Below are 19,707 nucleotides of genomic sequence, written 5' to 3'. Positions count from 1 at the left end.
CTGTGTGTCAAATCTAGGTAATCAGTTTCTTCATTCTGTTCCCTTGGCCCCCACCCAGCTTACTCAGGTGAGGGCATCTCCCAAAGAGAAGAAACCACAATTCCAAGCGTTCAAGCCAAAACAGAGGAGTGAAAAATAGATGACAAGAAGCACTGAAGCCCTTACCCTCCTCCCATCAAAGTCTCCTCTTCCCTGCCCTCCCCCAACAGCATGGCCCATTCTATTTCCTGATGCAAACCAGGGCCTCCTTCCAAAGGGGTGTATTGAGTGTGTGTGTGCATGAAGGCAGTGGGGAAGGAATGGTGTGAACAGCCCACTTCCTGGATCTGTTCCCTCCGATTACTGGGATTGGAGGAAAGCAGGGAGGCTTGAAGCTGCACTCCGGAGTTCCAACCTATGGAGGTCACACAACCACCGTTCATTCTTTCTGCCCCTCCATTCCTATCTTACCCCATCCCCCCAGATCCTCTGCACTGCAAGCAAAGAACCTGCCCTTCCCTTCCTCCCAAGCCTCCTTCAAAGGAGAGAAAATTTTTCTAACGCCATTAAAGCCCTGTGTGCAGCCTCCATCCCCATAATTTAAGCAGGTCTCCTCTGCCTCAAGAGTTCCACAGGGAAATAAACATATAATTATGTGCTTAAGGAAATCAGTTTTTAAATAACTAAGGGTTGACTTGAGATGAAAAACTCTGCCCTTCTTCTGTCTACCTTGGGAGGTGAGCCTGAGTCTCCCTTTGGGCTCATTCCCACCCCCCAGTTTTTTGCCTTCCCACCACCCCCTCTTCTGTGTATGGCCACCAGTGAGGGATCGCAGGCTAGCTGTGACCCTTCCCCATCCCCCCCACAGTGTAATAACAGGTGAGAGGAACAAGCAACCTCCTTCGACAGAATCTCCATGTCGATCGGACCATGCTTGCTCAACTCCAGCACTGCTGACACTCAGGGCTGGGCAGCTCTTCGCTGTGCTCTGTGAGAAAATGAGCAAGACCCCTGACATTTACCCGGGCTTCCCTGGTGGCTCAGACGGCAAAGCGTCTGCCTGCAATATGGGAGACCCAGGTTCGATCCCTGGGTGGGGAAGATCCTCTGAAGATGGAAATGGCAACCCACTCCAGTACCCTTGCCTGGAAGATCCCATGGATGAAGGAGCCTCGTATGGAGAGGACACGACTGAGCGATTTCACTTTCCTTTCCTGACATTTACCTATTAGATGCCGGAAGCATCCCCACCCAACCCCCTCCACAAAAAATGTGACAACAGAAAGTGTCCTCAGACATTATCAAATGCCCCCTGGGAGGACAGAGTTGGCGCAGTTGAGAACCACTGCATCAGACTGACAAGCAGCAGGCACAGGCTTTCACTTCCTATGGGAGCAGAGGTCGGGACATGCATGGGGGTTTCTCCTGTAGATTCACACATCTTGATAGGGGAGAGAGGGCCAATCAGATGCCACTACACACCATTACTTCTTCAAGCAATGTTTGGTACCCAGCCCCAGTCCCTCTCGTCTTCCCAGGCTAGGTTTCCAAGAGGATAATAGACACTATTAACTTGCTACATTCAGGAGGGCTTTATTCTCAATGAGTTGCTGGTGGGCGTCGCTTTAATGTCGGCTTCCACCCTCATGTTTTTAAAGTTTCACTCGTATTTATTCTCTGGCAGATGATCTGAGTTCCCTGCTGAATGGAGGCTTTTCCATGTGGAAAACTTGCCCCCATATCACTTGGGTACCTCTTCACCTCTTGGGTTCCTCTCCCAGGAAATTGTTCTGATGCAGAAGCAGCTGGAATCAGGACAGGAGGAGCCCTTCTCTGAGACCTTTCCTCCCCAGCCTGGTTCTCCCACCTCTACTTCACCTGAGCACACCTGGACTGGGGTCCGCTTGCTCTCTGGGCTGCAACTTCCATGACCTCCCACTGCAGAGACAGGCTTACATCCTGTGTACTCACTGCAGCTACCCTCGCTTCCCTTGGAGCTGTGCTTCGTCATCACCCTTACAGACATTCATAACATCCCATGGGACAGCTAAGAAATCTGGTCCTCATGCGCACCCTCTCCACCTGCCCCTCATGATCCCCTAGATCAGGTTTTCCCAGGGCAGGGATTTGATCCAAACCATAAGCCATTTCCCAGAATGAACTGCCAATCTTCACATCAAACCTGCTGTCTGTATCTTGCCATTCTTTCTAAAAAAGAAAATAATCTGGTCTCACAGGATCGCTTTGTCACAAAACAGTATCAGTTACCACTAATGCATTTCACGCTTTGCTGTGACTATGCTTGCTTGTATCATCATTTATGAAGCCCCTACCATATAGAAGGTATTTAACCCTCCACCATTACCAGTTTATCCTTATAGTCGCTCTGCAAGCCAGGTATTTTCCCCTTTGAACAGATGTAGAAACTGAGATGTAGAGACCACTAACTTGCCCAACACATCATACTTGCATTAAAGAAGCTTCGCACACTTGTAGAAAAGGAGCTGGGATCAGACCCAAGTGGTAACTCCAGACTCACACTCCTTCCACCACACAGCATACCTGCCAAGATCTCCCCCTGGCTCCAGTCACACGGGTCTATCTCCATCATCAGAACTTGATCTTGGGGGCCATCTTAGCACAGCCTCTTCATCCTCTTAGGAAGCCAAAGAACAAGCTTGTATCTGACACTGAAGCCAATAGCACCCGAGTTACAGGCTGCTGTTTAAAATGCAGCCAAAGCATCAAAGGCCAAAATAGTAAAGCTGATTCCTTAGGGCTCTTCTGTTGCATCCACTGTTGTCTAACTCAGAGCATGGGGATGTCCTCACCCATCATGACAATCTTGAGGCATATGTGACTGGCATCGAGCCCTCAAAAATGTCTTCTTATGTCTGAGGATTTATTAAAAACCTTAACATCCTTTCTGGTTGTGTTGTTATTTGAGCCCTTGATGCATGCCAGGAGCTGTGAAAATTACTTTATAGGCTTTATCTCATCCAGTCTTCAAAACAACCCTATAAACAAGGCTTTCTTATAATGACCAGTGCACAGATGAGTAAATTGAGGCCCAGGAGTTTAAGTAACACACCCAAAGCCACATAGCCAGAACAAGACTCAAACTTGGGTTTGTCTAATATAAACCGCCTTCCCTGTCAGGAACAGAAAGAAGAGACTATGCTGTGATTACGAATTACATAACAGCATCCTGTGTTCCCCAGAACCGAGGCACTTGGCTCACGGGGCTGTCAGTGGGGCTCTGAGATCACGTGGCGCCCCCAACCCAGTGCTGCCCCAGGCCTTGGCAGCATGGTTCTGACTTGGGAGTGTTAGGCCGCCAGCGCAGTCCTCACCTCTAACAGGCTTCTGCCTCAAGCCTCCTGCACCATCAAAAATATAGTCCCTCGTTGATTTAGAAATGCGTTACATAAGCACTTCATCCATTACTTTAACATTTTTCTCTGGCTATTATGGATTCCAGGCATACTCTTGAGAAGGCAGCATGCTTGTCCAAGCAAGCAGAAATTTAAGAAACACTTTGGTGCACGTCCACGCCTGAAGTTGATGACTTACTTGCAACCTTGATAACTGAGTCCTTTGTGCCAACAAATTGCTTAAATCGCTTCAACCACTCCCTGACCCTATTTTTTTCCCTTTACTTATTCTGTCACCATGGATATGTGATCATGAAACAGATTGGTGATGTCACCTCTGAGTTTTCATTACGTGGGATTCAGTACAGAAAACAGTTCTGGGATTCCCCCCTGCCCCAAGCTTTTATAATAAACATACCACTGTTTCTTCTTTACCAATATATACTGAGCAGCGACTCTGCTTCAAACCCAGGGCGGGCCATATGAGAAATAGTGGGTGCAGCCATCCGGACAGGTGACACTGCTTGTCTCCAATAGGTTTTATGTGCCCCTGGGGTCCCCCAACCCCACGCCTTGCAAATTCACTGATTGACATGTTTTCTGTAGGTACATTTGGTGATATCTAGGGCTGGATGCAACCTAGGGCCATGGAACTGAAATAAAGTAACCACGCTGGAATCAATCCCACAGGCAGAACCATGTCATTCTTGACCTTAGGCTTGACCTAGAAGACTCTGAAAAATCCAGTCCCTTTCTCCATCTCCTTCCTCACCTCTATCATTCCCCTCCCCTATAGCCCTTGTTCTCTCTGTTCTACCTGTATTGGGGGGGTGGGGGATGTCCTAAGACCACTCTTGGTCTTCCTTGGTGTGAAGAACCCACCTGCCAATGCAGGAGACATAAGAGACTCTGGTTTGGTCCCTGGGTGGGGAAAATCCCCTGCAGGAGGGCATGGTAATCCACTCCACTATTCTTGCCTAGAGAATCCCATCAACAGAGCAGCCTGGTGGGCTACAGCCCATGGGGTCACAAAGAGTCAGACATGACTGAAGCAACTTAGCGCGCACACAGGCAGGACCACTCTGATGATTTGCTAAAGGGACTCACAGAAAAGCTGTCATCCTCTCCACTGTGGTTTACTGCCGTGAAAGGACACACATCACAGCCTGCAAAGAATACAGGCACACGGGACAGAGTCCAGGAGGAGCCAGGCAGGGGCTCCAGTGATGCCCTCCGAGTGGAGTACTGCATTCTCCCAGCAGCAATGTGCGGCAACACAGAAATACTGCCAACCAGGGTGGTTCACCCGGGCCATGGTATCCAGGGTGTTTGTTGGGGGTCATTTGAGTATCATATAGGCAGCATTTGCATAACTGACTTTAGCCGCTCAAATCCATATGGAAGGCCCCCAAAATCCTCAGGGTCTAAAAATAGGCACTCACCGTGTCACTTTGTTAGCATAGACTCTCTGGCCCGGCCCAAGGTCTCACGTGTACAGATGTACTCTTTTCAGGCAGGATATTCCAAGAGTTCAGAGGTCATTTTACAAGCGCTGATCCAGAGGCAGTCCTGAAGACCTTTGGAATGTATAAGGTTGGGGCAACCCACGCCAGCTGAATTAACCTTTTTCTGCATGTTACCAGACGCTTTATGCTGTCTGCGTGACAGTCTGGGCACATGCTATTCCCTTTGCCTGAGATGATTCGTTCCCCAGCTCTGCCTAGCTCCCAACTTCTACCCCCACTGTGGGCCTCAGTTTAACACCATTTCCTGGGAAATGGCATCCAACCACCCCCACATATACTCACACGTATTCCCAGAGCATCTGTTCTACTTTGTGGCCCTTTGCTTACCTATAATGATTCACTCAGTTGTTCGATTTCTCTCTTTCCTACAAGAGTCTCAGGACCATGCCCAAACCCCATACCATTCAGCATAATGCCTGGCACCTGGGTGCTCAGTAAGCATGTGGTGAGTGGTTAATTGGCATGCCCCCACCCGCCTGGGTATCTGCACACAGATGCAGGAATGGGAAGAATATAATAAATTTAGGGAAATGTATAATCTACTGGGGAAAAGGCAATGGCACCCTACTCCAGGACTCTTGCCTGGAAAATCCCACGGACTGAGGAGCCTGGTGGGCTGCAGTCCATGGGGTCGCGAAGAGTTGGACATGACTGAGCGACTTCTCTTTCACTTTTCACTTTCATGAATTGGAGAAGGAAATGGCAACCCACTCCAGTGTTCTTGCCTGGAGAATCCCAGGGATGGGGGAGCCTGGTGGGCTGCCATCTATGGGGTCGCACAGAGTCGGACACGACTGAAGCGACTTAGCAGCAGCAGCAGCAGCAGCAGCATAATCTACTGGGGGATACATGATGGGTACACCCCTAAGTGTGCCTGCAAAGATGATGACCTGTAATCAGAAAAGATGCAATGTATAAACACTTAGTGATTAAAGAGATAAGAGGAATGTGTTTGGCAAAATTCACGAAGTTGAACCTTCAGTGAGATGTGGAGGGTGTGGTCAGATAGCGTAGAGGGATATACAAATGTTGGATGTTATTAAAAATTCAAATGTTATGTATCAGGTAATGAGTCCACACATGGGGGCTTAGAGAGAGAGATGGTCAAGATGAATGGGTGACAGTGAGGGAGAGGTAAAGGTATAGGGTCACTTGGCAGAGATGAGGCGAAACCTCCTCTGGTAGCAGGAAACACGTGGTTAGACTCAGACAGTGAAAGTGAAAGGGCAGCAGAACCTCCCAGCAAAGGGGAAGGATCACACCTGGTCCACAGTGCAGAGTCACCACGGCTTCCGAGCAGAGGACACGCCACTGGGTTCGGTTCTTCTTAGGTTACACAGTGACAGAATGGCCCCACCACTTGGCAGCTGTACGGTGCTCTATGGTTTCACACCGCCAATGACAGACAAGGTCTCACAGCAGCTGATTTTTAAGACTCTTCAGAAGAGAAGAGTTAAGTAAGAACCTTTCCCTGCCTGCTGGAAGTTAATGACTTTAATGCTTTGCAAAAGAAAGTAGAAGGTCTGTTAAGTCAGAGTGCTCACCCTCTGGGCTTGCAGGTTGTGCTTTTTTAGTGCTTTCCAAATGGGAAAGGATCTCAGGGAAGTGTCATCCTACATGCTAGAAAAGCGGGCCTTCCCGATGGCAGCGGGTACTGGCTCCTGCACACCCACTGCTCTGGCGGATCACTGGAGTCTCATTTCGTATCTTGAGCTGTTGACTCGATTCACAGGCCCACGGGGGAGGGGACCCCTGGGGCTGCATTCAGCCCAGCACCCAGCATTTCCCTCCCTGCCGTCCCAAAGCCAAGGGGTGCCCTGTAAGTTCATCCTTCCGCCTCAGTTGCACCCTGCTCCCCAGCCCTCTCTCCCATTACACCCATCAGCTTAACTTTGAACTTGTCTTCTCTTCTCCGAGTAGTGGTCAATTTGTCAAATACAGAGGAGCCAAACAGACCAGATGGCACATTCTCCTGTAAGTAAAGGGCATGATGTGTGCCAAGGAGTGGCAGTGCCAGGGACACCAAAGACAGCTCCCACCACAGGAACATGCAGGATCTTCAGACGCATGGAGACGGCTACAAACGCCAGACCACCCTGGGTCCCAGGGCTGTCCTGGCTGGCAGTCACCAGCTGGAAACCCAAAGAATAGTAAACCTTGGAGAGTGACAAGCCGAGTTCACCTGAAAATCCAGCCTTTTCACTTTTATATGTATATTCTAGGCAAAGTCTGCATGTGGGTCACCTAGAAACATGTGTGAGGCTATTCATTTATTCATTAACTCAATGCAAATTTATCAAGCAACTTCCATGTGCCAGGCACACTTGTAGGGACTCAAAAGTAAACATGAATAAACCACAAACATCTTCAGCCTCCTGAAGTGTGCATGCAGCATTGTTTAAATACACAAACGCTGAAAACAATATAAAAAATACATTGTTAGGAGAATAGATAAATACTGAATGAGCTAGATATATCTTAGAAACAATGCGTGCATAGGAAATAAAACTGCAGCAGTATTAGGTACAGAATACCACTTGTGTATATAAAAAAATAAATAATACTATACATTGTTTATGGATACATACATGTTATGCAAATTTATCATTTGGATACTCGCCAAACTCAGGATCTTAACTGCCTCCGGAAGGCAGAGAGGTGAAAGAATAGGAGGAGAATTCCAAGTGTAACTGGAATGTTTTGTGTCTTAAAAAGAAAACATCTGAAGGAAACATATAGGTTAAAATGTTAGCATTGTATATTTGGATATTAAGCATACTGCTGCTGCTAAATCGCTTCAGTCGTGTCCGACTCTGTGCGACCCCATAGACAGCAGCCCACCAGGCTCCCCCGTCCCTAGGATTCTCCAGGCAAGAACACTGGAGTGGGTTGCCATTTCCTTCTCCAATGCAGGAAAGTGAAAAGTGAAAGTGAAGTCGCTCAGTTGTGTCCGACTCTTAGCGACCCCATGGACTGCAGCCTACCAGGCTCCTCCATGGGATTTTCCAGGCAAGAGTACTGGAGTGGGGTGCCATTGCCTTCTCTGTTTAAGCATACAGATTTTTCTTTTAGGAACATAGGTTCTTGTTTGGTTTTAGTTCAAGACGGAGAAGGTTTTGTTTTGTACTGCTTTCAAATTTTAGAAAAGATTTGGAAAAGAGGAGGAATAAGACCACATCTCCCAGCCACCCAGAGGCTGGAGCTTGCCCTAAACGCTTCTCTGGGATACCGTCTTCAGCAACAACTGCTGGCCCAGCGGACCACGAACTATTAACAGCAGCGAGAAAAGCGGAGTCCAACAGCTATGGCGCGGCCGACACGAATTACAGGGAGCTGCACGGCGCCCCCTGGAGGCCTGACCGAGCTCGGCAGCTCGGTAGTAAGAAGAAGGAGCTCGGGAACCGTCCCTGCTGCGGTGGGAGTGGAAACTGTTCAACCGCTGTGAAGAGCAATCCGGCACTGTCTAGTAAAGTTGCAGAGATTACTCAGAAATTCCGATTTTAAGGTTTTACCTTAGAGAAACTCTCAAGTATGTGTACAAGGAGATGTGTTCAGATGTTCTTTGAAGCCTTGTGTATAATGGCCAAAAATTGAAAATGGCACCATAATTGATCATTAGGAGAGTAAATCAAGTTAGACATTTGTTGCTGCTGCTAAGTCGCTTCAGTCGTGTCCGACTCTGTGCGACCCCAGAGACGGCAGCCCATCAGGCTCCCCCGTCCCTGGGATTCTCCAGGCAAGAACACTGGAGTGGGTTGCCATTTCCTTCTCCAGTGCAAGAAAATGAAAAGTGAAAGTGAAGTCTCTCAGTCGTGTGCAACTCTTCGCAACCCCATGGACTGCAGCCTACCAGGCGCCTCCGTCCATGAGATTTTCCAGGCAAGAGTCCTGGAGTGGGGTGCCATCGCCTTCCCCGTAGACATTTGTATCCAATGAAATACTATGCCTTCGTAGAAATGACAGCCAGAACCACCTGTTTCAGTATGGATCCCTCTCAGAAACCATGCTGAAGAACTGGGTGAGTTGCAGAATCTTCCCACAATAAAACCCTCCCACAATACCTGCAAACTAAATATTGTTGATGGATACAAACGCATGTAAGGAAAGTTAAAAAAAAAAAAAAAAAAAAAAAGGCGGGGTGGGGCGGGGATGATAAACAACAAACTCAGAAGTTACTTCTGGGAAAGGAGAGAGACTAGAATTAGGAGTCCAGAGGCGAGATGTCTTCAGCTAATTCCGTGTTACTTTATTCCTTTAAGAAAGACAAAAATCTAAAGCAAGTAAGACAGCATTTTAGATTAAATAGAGCTGGGTGGTGAGTACTCAGATGCTGCTTACCTTATCACTTTCCTTAATTTTATATCATTACACACTATGGAGGGGGGAAGAAGAGGTGGGGGCGGGGGCAGAGGCTCTGAGGCAAAAGGAGCAGCAGATGAAGGCTGTGAGGAGGGAGGCTCTGAGGTCGTTCACAGACCTGAAGGATGATCCACAGCAAAGGAAGAGAAGCAGCTGGCTTCACATGAGGCTAGAAAGAGACACAGGGCTCCCCTTTCTGGGCTTTACAAAACAGGGTATGTTTCATTCTGGTGCAATGGAGAGACATTGGAAGTTTTAAGTCAGGGAGTGTTATGATGGGTCTGTTTATATTCCATGTTAGGTCTTTCTTCTCTGTGAAATGCATGGGCGGGCAAGAGCAGAGGTGCAGAAAAGAATCAAGAGGATTTCCCAGTGATGGAGGCAAAAGATATCAGGAACTCCATTATCAGTCAGTTCAGTCACTCAGTTGTGTCCGACTCTTTGCCACCCCATGATTCGCAGCATGCCAGGCCTCCCTGTCCATCACCAACTCCCGGAGTTCACCCAAACTCGTCCATCAGGTTGGTGATGCCATCCAGCCATCTCATCCTCTGTCGTCCCCTTCTCCTCCTGCCCCCAATCCCTCCCAGCATCAGGGTCTTTTCCATTGAGTCAACTCTTGGCATCAGGTGGCCAAAGTATTGGAGTTTCAGCTTTAGCATCATTCCTTCCAATGAACACCCAGGACTGATCTCCTTTAGAATGGACTGGTTGGATCTCCTTGCAGTCCAAGGGACTCTCAAGAGTCTTCTCCAATACCACAGTTCAAAAGCATCAATTCTTCGGTGCTCAGCTTTCTTCACAGTCCAACTCTCACATCCATACATGACCACTGGAAAAGCCATAGCCTTGACTAGATGGACCTTTGTTGGCAAAGTAATGTCTCTGCTTTTGAATATGCTATCTATGTTGGTCATAACTTTCCTTCCAAGGAGTAAGCGTCTTTTAATTTCATGGCTGCAATCACTATCTGCAGTGATTTTGGAGCCCAAAAAAATAAAGTCTGACACTGTTTCCCCATCTATTTCCCATGAAGTGATGGGACCAGATGCCATGACCTTCATTTTCTGAATGTTGAGCTTTAAGCCAACTTTTTCACTCTCCTCTTTCACTTTCATCAAGAAGCTTTTTAGTTCCTCTTCTCTTTCTGCCATAAGGGTGGTGTCATCTGCATATCTAGGTTATTGACATTTCTCCTGGCAATCTTGATTCCAGCTTGTGCTTCTTCCAGTCCAGTGTTTCTCATGATGTACTCTGCATAGAAGTTAAATAAACAGGGTGACAATATACAGCCTTGACGTACTCCTTTCCTATTTGGAACCAGTTTGTTGTTCCATGTCCAGTTCTAACCGTTGCTTCCTGACCTGCATATAGGTTTCTTAAGAGGCAGGTCAGGTGGTCTGGTATTCCCATCTCTTTCAGAATTTTCCACAGTTTATTGTGACCCACACAGTCAAAGGCTTTGGCATAGTCAATAAAGCAGAAATAGATGTTTTTCTGGAACTCTCTTGCTTTTTCAATGATCCAGCAGATGTTGGCAATTTGATCTCTGGTTCCTCTGCCTTTTCTAAATCCAGCTTGAACATCTGGAAGTTCACGGTTCATGTATTGCTGAAGCCTGGCTTGGAGAATTTTGAGCATTACTTTACTAGCATGTGAGATGAGTGCAATTGTGCGGTAGTTTGAGCATTCTTTGGCATTGCCTTTCTTTGGGATTGGAATGAAAACTGACCTTTTCCAGTCCTGTGGCCACTGCTGAGTTTTCCAAATTTGCTGGCATATTGAGTGCTGCATTTTCACAGCATCATCTTTTAGAATTTGGAATAGCTCAGCTGGAATTCCATCACCTCCACTAGCTTTGTTCGTGGTGATGCCTTCTAAGACCCACTTGACTTCACATTCCAGGATGTCTGGCTCTAGGTGAGTGATCACACCATCATGATTATCTGGGTCATGAAGATCTTTTTTGTACAGTTCTGTGTATTCTTGCCACCTCTTCTTAATCTCTTCTTCTTCTATTAGGTCCATACCATTTCTTTCCTTTATCAAGCCCATCTTTGCATGAAATATTCCCTTGGTATCTCTAATTTTCTTGAAGAGATCTCTAGTCTTTACCATTCTATTGTTTTCCTATATTTCTTTGCATTGATTGCTGAGGAAGGTTTCTTATCTCTCCTTGCTATTCTTTGGAACTCTGCATTCAGATGCTTCTATCTTTCATTTTCTCCTTTGCTTTTTGCTTCTCTTCTTTTCACAGCTATTTGTAAGGCCTCCTCAGACAGCCATTTTGCTTTTTTGCATTTCTTTTCCATGGGGATGGTCTTGATCCCTGTCTCCTGTACAATGTCTCGAACCTCCGTCCATAGTTCATCAGATACTCTATCAGATCCAGTCCCTTAAATCTATTTCTCACTTCCACCGTATAATCATAAGGAATTTGATTTAGGTCATACCTGAATGGTCTAGTGGTTTTCCCTACTCTCTTCAATTTAAGTCTGAATTTGGCAATAAGGAGCTCGTGATCTGAGCCACAGTTAGCTCCCAGTCTTGTTTTTGCTGACTGTATACAGCTTCTCCATCTTTGGCTGCAAAGAATATAATCAATCTGATTTCAGTGTTGACCATCTGGTGATGTCCACGTGTAGAGTCTTCTCTTGTGTTGTTGGAAGAGGGTGTTTGCCAGTGTGTTCTCTTGGCAAAACTCTATTAGCCTTTCCCCTGCTTCATTCCATATTCCAAGATCCAAATTTGCCTGTTACCCCAGGTGTTTCTTGACTTCCTACTTTTGCATTCCAGTCCCCTATAATGAAAAGGATCAAGAGGCTTTCCCAGTGATGGAGGCAAAAGGTATCAGGAACTCCATTATAGGTAGCAGTAAAGATGGGGAGAATGAGGTGGATTTGAGACATATTTTGGAGAGGAACCTATAGAACTAGATGATAGATTAGTGGTAAGAAATGGCTCTGAAGTTTCTGAGTGGTGGTGCTTACTGAGATGAGAAAACATGGGGAGAAGGGTGGGAACAGTGGAAGGGTAATTTGTTCCCAGCAAGAAGAGGGACAAAGGGTTTTCTTTTGGATATGCCAAGTTCGAAATATTTGTGAACCACCCCAGTGGAGGAGGAGAACCAGCAGTTGTATATTCGGGGTCAGAGTCCACCAGAGAGGTCGGGTCAGGTCAGGATATATAAATTTGGGGTTGCCTTACACTATTTAATGCTGTGGGGCCAGGGAAACAGCATAAACAGAGAAGAGATGGGAAGGGAGGGGATCCCGGGACTGAGCTCTGAGGACCCCTACATTCGGTGTCAGGAAGAAACGGGTCCAGTAAACAGACTAAGAAGGATTAGCCAGAGAAGTAGGAGACCATCAGACGAGGGGGAGGTGATGGATGTCAAGAAGTGTTTCAGGAGGGAAGCAGCCCGACTGTTGGAAACGCTGCTGAGGAGCCAGGCCATCAGGGGGCAGGTCTTTGAGGCTGGACACAGAGGAGCCATTGTGAGTGACAAAAGTGGGTCAGTGAGGGCTGAAGGCAGATCATCCGAGAGTGAGACCTGGGGAGGGATTGCAGAAGAGGAGACAGGGAGTGTGGGTGACTCCTCTGAAAACTTGGCAGTAAAGGGAGGAGAAGCATGGATGGAAGCTGAAAGGGATGAGGAAGGCAGGGGGCAAGGTTTGTTTGGTTTGAGACGGTACTTGTGCACGACCACATACAGATGAAAGGGACCCAGTGGAGAGAGAAATTGGTGCAGGGAGGAGTGGAGGGGGTGAATGCAGCAGGAGACGAATGAGAGTGAAACCCAAGGCGCACAGTGACTGCAGCTGAGCCAGAACCCGAAGTCTGGTCTGTCTGACTCAAACCCCGTGCTCGTTCCCAGATACTTCGTTGCCACGTTTTAGTTTTTATTTGCTCACGGGCGTCCAACTCCAGGGTCCAGTGCACCCAATCCTCTACCCCCACCTTCTCTAAATACACACGTCTACCGTCTTCCCATTATGCAGGGAACAGGAGGAGAAAATAAGCAAACTGAAGAAAATGAAATCTGACCTATTTTATGCATTCTGTAGAAATGCATGAAATAGATTATGTTTGACAATGGTAAACAAAAAACACTCAAAAAATCCAATTTATTGCTTTAATTGCATATGCTTTTCTTCCTCAGTCTCCAGGGAAGAATGTGTCTCCGTCCATTTCCAGTCACTTCTATGAAACCATTCCCTAATTTCTAAGGCTGTTTTTGGTGACCATGGGCTTCTAGGCTGCCCTATCTGAAGCACAACTGAAAAAAAGTTAACATATTATTTAGGGGGAAAAAAATGCAAGGGAGAATGTAATGAGTATGTATACAATCAAAAGTGAGGAAACTGAGGTGGGGTGGAGTTGTGATTCAAAGAAACATAGATTAAATGGGACCCCCCCCTTCAAAGAAATGAATGATCTCTCATTGCCAGAAAGGAAGGAATAGAGCTGCTGAGTTATTTGGATACTAGGCTAACTCAGAGACAACCAAGCACATTAGGTAGGGAAATCTCAGACTTCCCTGGCGGTCTAGCAGTTGAGGAAGTGAGAAAGTGACAGTCGTTCTGTCGTGTCCAACTCTTTGCGACCCCATAGACTGTACAGTCCATGGAATTCTCCAGGCCAGAATACAGGGGTAGGTAGCCTTTCCCTTCTCCAGGGGATCTTTCCAATCCAGGAATTGAACCGGGGTCTCTTGCATTGCAGGTGGATTCTTTATCAACTGAGCTATCAGGGAATGGTTAAGACTCTGCATTTCCACTGCAGGGGGCAGGTTTGATCCCTGCTTTGGAGAACTAAGATACTACATATCATGTGGTGTGGCCAAAACAAACAAAACAAAACAAAACCCTCAGAAACAAGCAAATAAACAAAGCCATGCAAGGTAGGAAACTCTTACCTTAAGACCCACTTATTTAAGAGTAAGAGAATCGAGGGGTGGGGTGAGAGGACCTGAAGAAGGTCAAATCGGGTGACAATTCAGCAGCCTCCTGATGGTTGCTACTGGACATTAGTAGGACCCAGAGGAGGGGGGCCTCTGGTGTATCTCAGCCTCCATCCCACACAGATGTGTTGAACCAGGCACTGAATGCACAGCACAGAAGACAAATGTGGCCTGTAACCTCTGAGGGCTTGCAGTCCTTTGCGGGGAATGCATACACGAGGTGATTACAATGCCAGATAAATGCTGAGACACGTATGTACCCTGAAGCTGAGACATGTACGTGCCCCAAAGCCTGGTCAGGAAAGAGCTTCCTTGAAGCCAAGGGCAAGTGTTAGTCACTCAGTTGTGTTCAACTCTGTGTGACCCCATGGACTGTAGCCTGCCAGGCTCCTCTGTCCGTGGGATTTCCCAGGCAAGAATACTGAGTGGGTTGCTATTTCCTTCTCCAGGGGATCATCCTGACCCAGGAATCGAAGATGTAACTGTAGACCCCAGTTTCAGGTGGAGAGATGAGTGTACAAGATATTGTGTGAGCAAAAGCATAATCCTCTCCACAATATTAGAAATCAATGTCATTATCACCTTGTTAGAGATTTAAAATCTGAGATTAAGCCACCCCTCCCACCCCCATCTTCCACTTAGTAAGCAGCAGAACCAGAATTAGAACCCAACTCTTTGACTCCAGAACTTCTAAAAATTATACTTTGCTGTATCTTGAAGATCTTACTATGCTAGGCCTGGAGACACAAAAATAAATTAGACTTGGCTCTTGGCTTTAGGGAGATCAAAAATTGGAATTAGAAAAAGACAATAAAACAAAGTGATGAAAATAGGATAATGGAGGCATGAAAAAATGCTTTAAAAAACACAAAGACTATATTGAGTATATGCCTGTCTCCTCCTGACCTCCTGAAGGCAGGGATATACAGGGCATTGAGCAAGACCTAAAAAATAAAAAATAAAGCTTCCTGGATGGTTGGGTAAATAGAGAATGATCTTTCGAGATTAATCAAGATGCTCTCGTTAGGGCAGTTGTCTATGTAACCACAAGGGGTCGCTGCAGGCCTGATACAAAGTTTCCCATTGGCCCGTCCAAGCTCGTTCTCCAAGTCTCTAGGAGGAAAGGGAAAGAGGATGGTGATCAGATGCCTCCATGTTGTCTGCCCTCCGCAGGCCAGGCCCAGAGTCTCATTCCCTGTCCAGCTCCATCTTCACTGGACTCCTGGTCTTTACAGCTCCTGCCCTCTTTCTAAAGTGAAAGTGAAGTCACTCAGTCGTGTCTGACTCTTTGGGACCCCATGGACTGTAGCCTATCAGGCTGCTCCGTCCATGGGATTTTCCAGGCAAGAGTGCTGGAGTGGATTGCCATTAACTCTGAAATGTCAAGTCTTTCCTTGGGCCTCCAGTCCCAGCAGGCTTCATGGCTGAGTACCTTGGCACAAATTGCTTCACCTCTCTGGGATTTACCAGTACAAGCTAAGGTTGAGAGGAAGGCTCTAGGGGCTCAAGGCTTTTACTCTTCCTTACACAGCAGCTGATCATCAAGCACTTGCCAGGCCTTATTCTAAGCCTGCAATATTCAACAAGGCAGCCACTAGCCACATCTAGTTATTTAATTTGTATTGTGGTACTGGAGAAGACTCTTGAGAGTCCCTGAACAAACAAGGAGATCAAACCAGTCTGTATTAAAGGAAATCAACCCTGAATATTCACTGGAAGGACTGATGCTGAAGCTGAAGCTCCAATACTTTGACCACCTAATGCAAAATGCCAATTCATTGGAAAAGATCCTGATTCTGAGAAAGACTGAACGCAGGAGGAGAAGGGGCCACAGAGGATGAGATGGTTGGATGGCATCGGCGACTCAGTGAGCATGAGTTCGCGCAAACTCCGGGAGTTAGTGAAGGACAGGGAAGCCTGGCGAGCTGCAGTCCAGGAGGCTGCAAAAAGTCAGGCAGACTTAGCAACAGAACAACAACAAAAGTTTAAAACAATGAAAATGTCAGTTCCTCAGTCTCACTAGCCAACCACAAGTAGCTACATGTAGCTGGTAACAGCTGGCTGAACAGCCCAGAGAACATCACCACCATTGCAGAGAGGGCTGTTAGAAGCATTGTCTAAGCATTTCTCACAGTGTTATCTCATTTACCCTTCCTAACGCCCCTACAATGCAGGAGTAATCATTTATCCCACTTTAGAGTTAAGGACTCTGCAGTGCAGAAAGGTTAAAAACTTCACCAAGCTCTCAGCAGATTAGTATCCAGAGCAAGGATTTAAGACCAGGTGGGTGGCTCTGGGGCCCACCATGGCATCTACATGCCCAGAGCTGCCCCCTAACCCCAGTTGCCTACCCTACTCTCCTCTCTTCCCTGCTAGGAGTGGGACTGAATCTTCCCATTCCCCAGAAGCCATTGTCCATCACCACCGCTCCCCTGTGAGCTGACCCTGAGGAATGAGGACCCCTGGGCTTCAAGCCCTTGCTGGCTGAGAATCCCCTCTCTGTTATCCACCCACCTCCTCTTAGCCCCTCATTTCCCTTAGAGTATTGTGGGTTTTGATCCCCCACCCCCGCAACCCATCCCAATCTTGATTCCATTCAGTCTGGGCCCTGGAAGAATCATAACTTGGGAGCAGCCCTGCTTGCCTCTGGTGATCTTCACCCCCAAGAAGCAGTGTGCAGCCAGTTAAGCTCAGAGAGCCAATGTCATTAACACCTTTGAAGGTGCAACAAAACCTCACTCTGCAAGGGTAGGGTGAGAAGTGGGGGAGGCTTCACACGGTCAGGCCACCTGAACCCAGGGAAGGTAGAAGCAGCCAGGGGCCAAGGCTTCATGGGTTCTGCCTGCAAAGCACGTTCAGTGCGTGCAAGCTAGACCATCTGTGGTTGCCCCATCTCCTATCTTAGCTGCAGCCCTGCAGAGGTGTCACATTACCCTCTACACCTGCAGCTGAATAAAGTTAAAGATGACTCAAGTCGAGAGATGTGTTGGAAAGAGAACAAATAGAGGAAAATGCATAAATGTTAACATCTTGAGCTGAGCCAACAAGGTATTCAATTCCTACTTTACTTCCTCACTCCTTTTAACTCCCTCCCAATCAACCGAGACTCAAAAGAACTTCCTGGCAGTGCCGGATCGGTTGCCCATTTCTACTGAATCAGAGATTCTTGGGGAGAAAACAGAAAGTTCACCCTTTCCATTCCCACCTTCAGCAGTGCGTATGTACTAAGTCGCTGCAGTCCTGTCCAACTCTTCATGACCCTATGGACTGTAGCACGCCAGGCTCCTCTGTCCATGGGATTCTCCAGGCAAGAATACTGGAGTGGGTTGCCATGCCCTTCTGCAGGGAATCTTCCCGACACAGGGATCAAACCCAAATCTCTTACATCTCCTGCATTGGCAAGCAGGTTTTATACCACTGAGCGCCACCTGGGAAGCTCCTTCAGCAGTCAGCACAGCAAACTCTTTTCAGACTGAAAATTCTCACCTAAAGTCTTCCAGGAAGAACTCACTGTCAGAAAATGCTTCCTGGCATTTTACCCAGCTCTCCACGCTTCGCCTTAAATTCACATGTTCAGTTCTCAAAGGACATGGGGGCCAAGGGGACAGTCTCCTTCTGTGCTGAGAGACCAGTGGTTTCCAGTTTTCATCTGTTACAAGTGACGCCACTATGAACATTGCTGCACCTGTCTTGTGATGCCCATGCGTGTGCAGATACCTCAGAATGAAAACACTGGGCCCTCGGGATCCATGTGTCCAGGTTGATTAGATCCTGCCGCAGTTTTCCAAAGTGGCTGTACCCATTTATATTCCCTCTGGAGGGGCACATGAGTTCTAGTTGCTCCACACCCTCGCCAGCGCTTGGTCATCCATAGCTTTTGCCATTCTTATGGGGGATGCAGTGGAATCTTATTGCTGTGCAGGTTTGCACTCCCACCGTGATTTATGAAGTCAAGTTCCTTATCCTGTGTTTATTGAAAGCTTGGATATCTGTGTTTGTAAAGTAGCTGTCCAAAATATTGTCCATTTTTCTAGAGGGTTGCCTGTCTTTTTCATGTTGAATTGTAGAAATCCTTGCACTCTGGATACCAGTCCTTTGTCAGCAATATGTATTTAAAATATCTTGCCACTCTGTGGCTTGCCTGTTCACTCGTTTAATGATGTCTTTTAATGAACAGTTCTTCTCAAAATAATTACCTGATAGTCTTAAAGCCTCAGGTTCAGAACCTCCATCCCCGTTCTACGCCAGCCACTTTGATCCCTGATTCTCTGCTGAGCTGATGGCCCTGTGGAATATCTTCAGGATTCCACTTCTCTACCTTATTGCAGAGGCCAGACACATTTCTTCTTGAAGAAGAGGGCACCATGGAGAACTAGAGGTGGGGCAGTGTGGAGGATCTTAGTGTTTCCATTGCTGTGCTACCTTCCAGACCAAGTGATGCTGAGGCTAGCAAATTCTGGCAGTCTCTGGGTCTTTCCTTAGCCATGCCCCACCCTAATTCCTAGCATGAACCTTTTCAAACCACCAAGAGAGTGTTCAAAAGTGCTTGCAAGGGAATGCACTCATCCCTCCTGCAAGAGCACCAAAATCACGACTAGCTGTTGAACAACCATGGACAGGGGGATGCTGGAACCCACCAAAAAAAGATAAAGACAAAGAAGAAAAGGTAAAGATGTCCGAAGACAAAGAAGAAGCTGCAGTGAGGCGGTAGGAGGGGCACAACCGCAGTAAAATCAAATTCCATAGCAGCCTGGGGGGTGGCCCACAAACTGGAGAACAATAATACCAAAGACATTCTCCCACTGTGGTGAAGGCTCTGAAGCCCACGTCAGGCTTCCCAGCCTGGGGATCTGACAAAGGGACTGCGAAGCCCTGGGGAATCTGACCTTGAAGGCCAAAGGAGTTTGATTATAGGACTTCGATGGCACTGGGGGAAACAGAGACTCCAGTCCTGGAGGGCACAGACAAAATCTTGTGTGCGCCAAGACCCAGAGGAAAGGAGCCGTGACCCCACAGGAGACTGAACCAAAAGTACCTGCTCGTGTTGGAGGGCCTCCTGTGGAGGCGGGGGTCAGCAGGGCTTCATCGCTGGGCTGGGACACTGGCAGCAATTTATGTTTTCCAATTTCTCCATCTATTCTTTTTTTTTATGTTCTTTCTCAAGCCTTTATCAAATGTAGTAGAAAAGCTTTTATATACATATATGTATATAAGTAATATGTATTATATATATTTTAGAAAACATGAATTTTTGCCTAACACATTAATGACATTTTGATTCCACTTGTTTGACTTAGTATTAATAGAATGCTAGATTTCTAGTTAAAAAATAGATATGCAACAAGTAACAAAGGTTTACGGGACAGCACAGGGAACCATATGGAAAATAATTTCAAAAACAATATATGTGTATATGTATAATGAATCACTTTGCCGTGTACCTGAAACATTGTAAGTCAACTATACCTCAGTAATATATATATATATATATATATATATATATATA

Source organism: Bubalus kerabau, chromosome 6 (genome assembly GCF_029407905.1).
Source record: "Bubalus kerabau isolate K-KA32 ecotype Philippines breed swamp buffalo chromosome 6, PCC_UOA_SB_1v2, whole genome shotgun sequence".
NCBI lineage: Eukaryota > Metazoa > Chordata > Mammalia > Artiodactyla > Bovidae > Bubalus > Bubalus kerabau.
The sequence above is the reverse complement of the archived record's forward strand: the minus strand, read 5'-3'. Positions refer to the sequence as shown.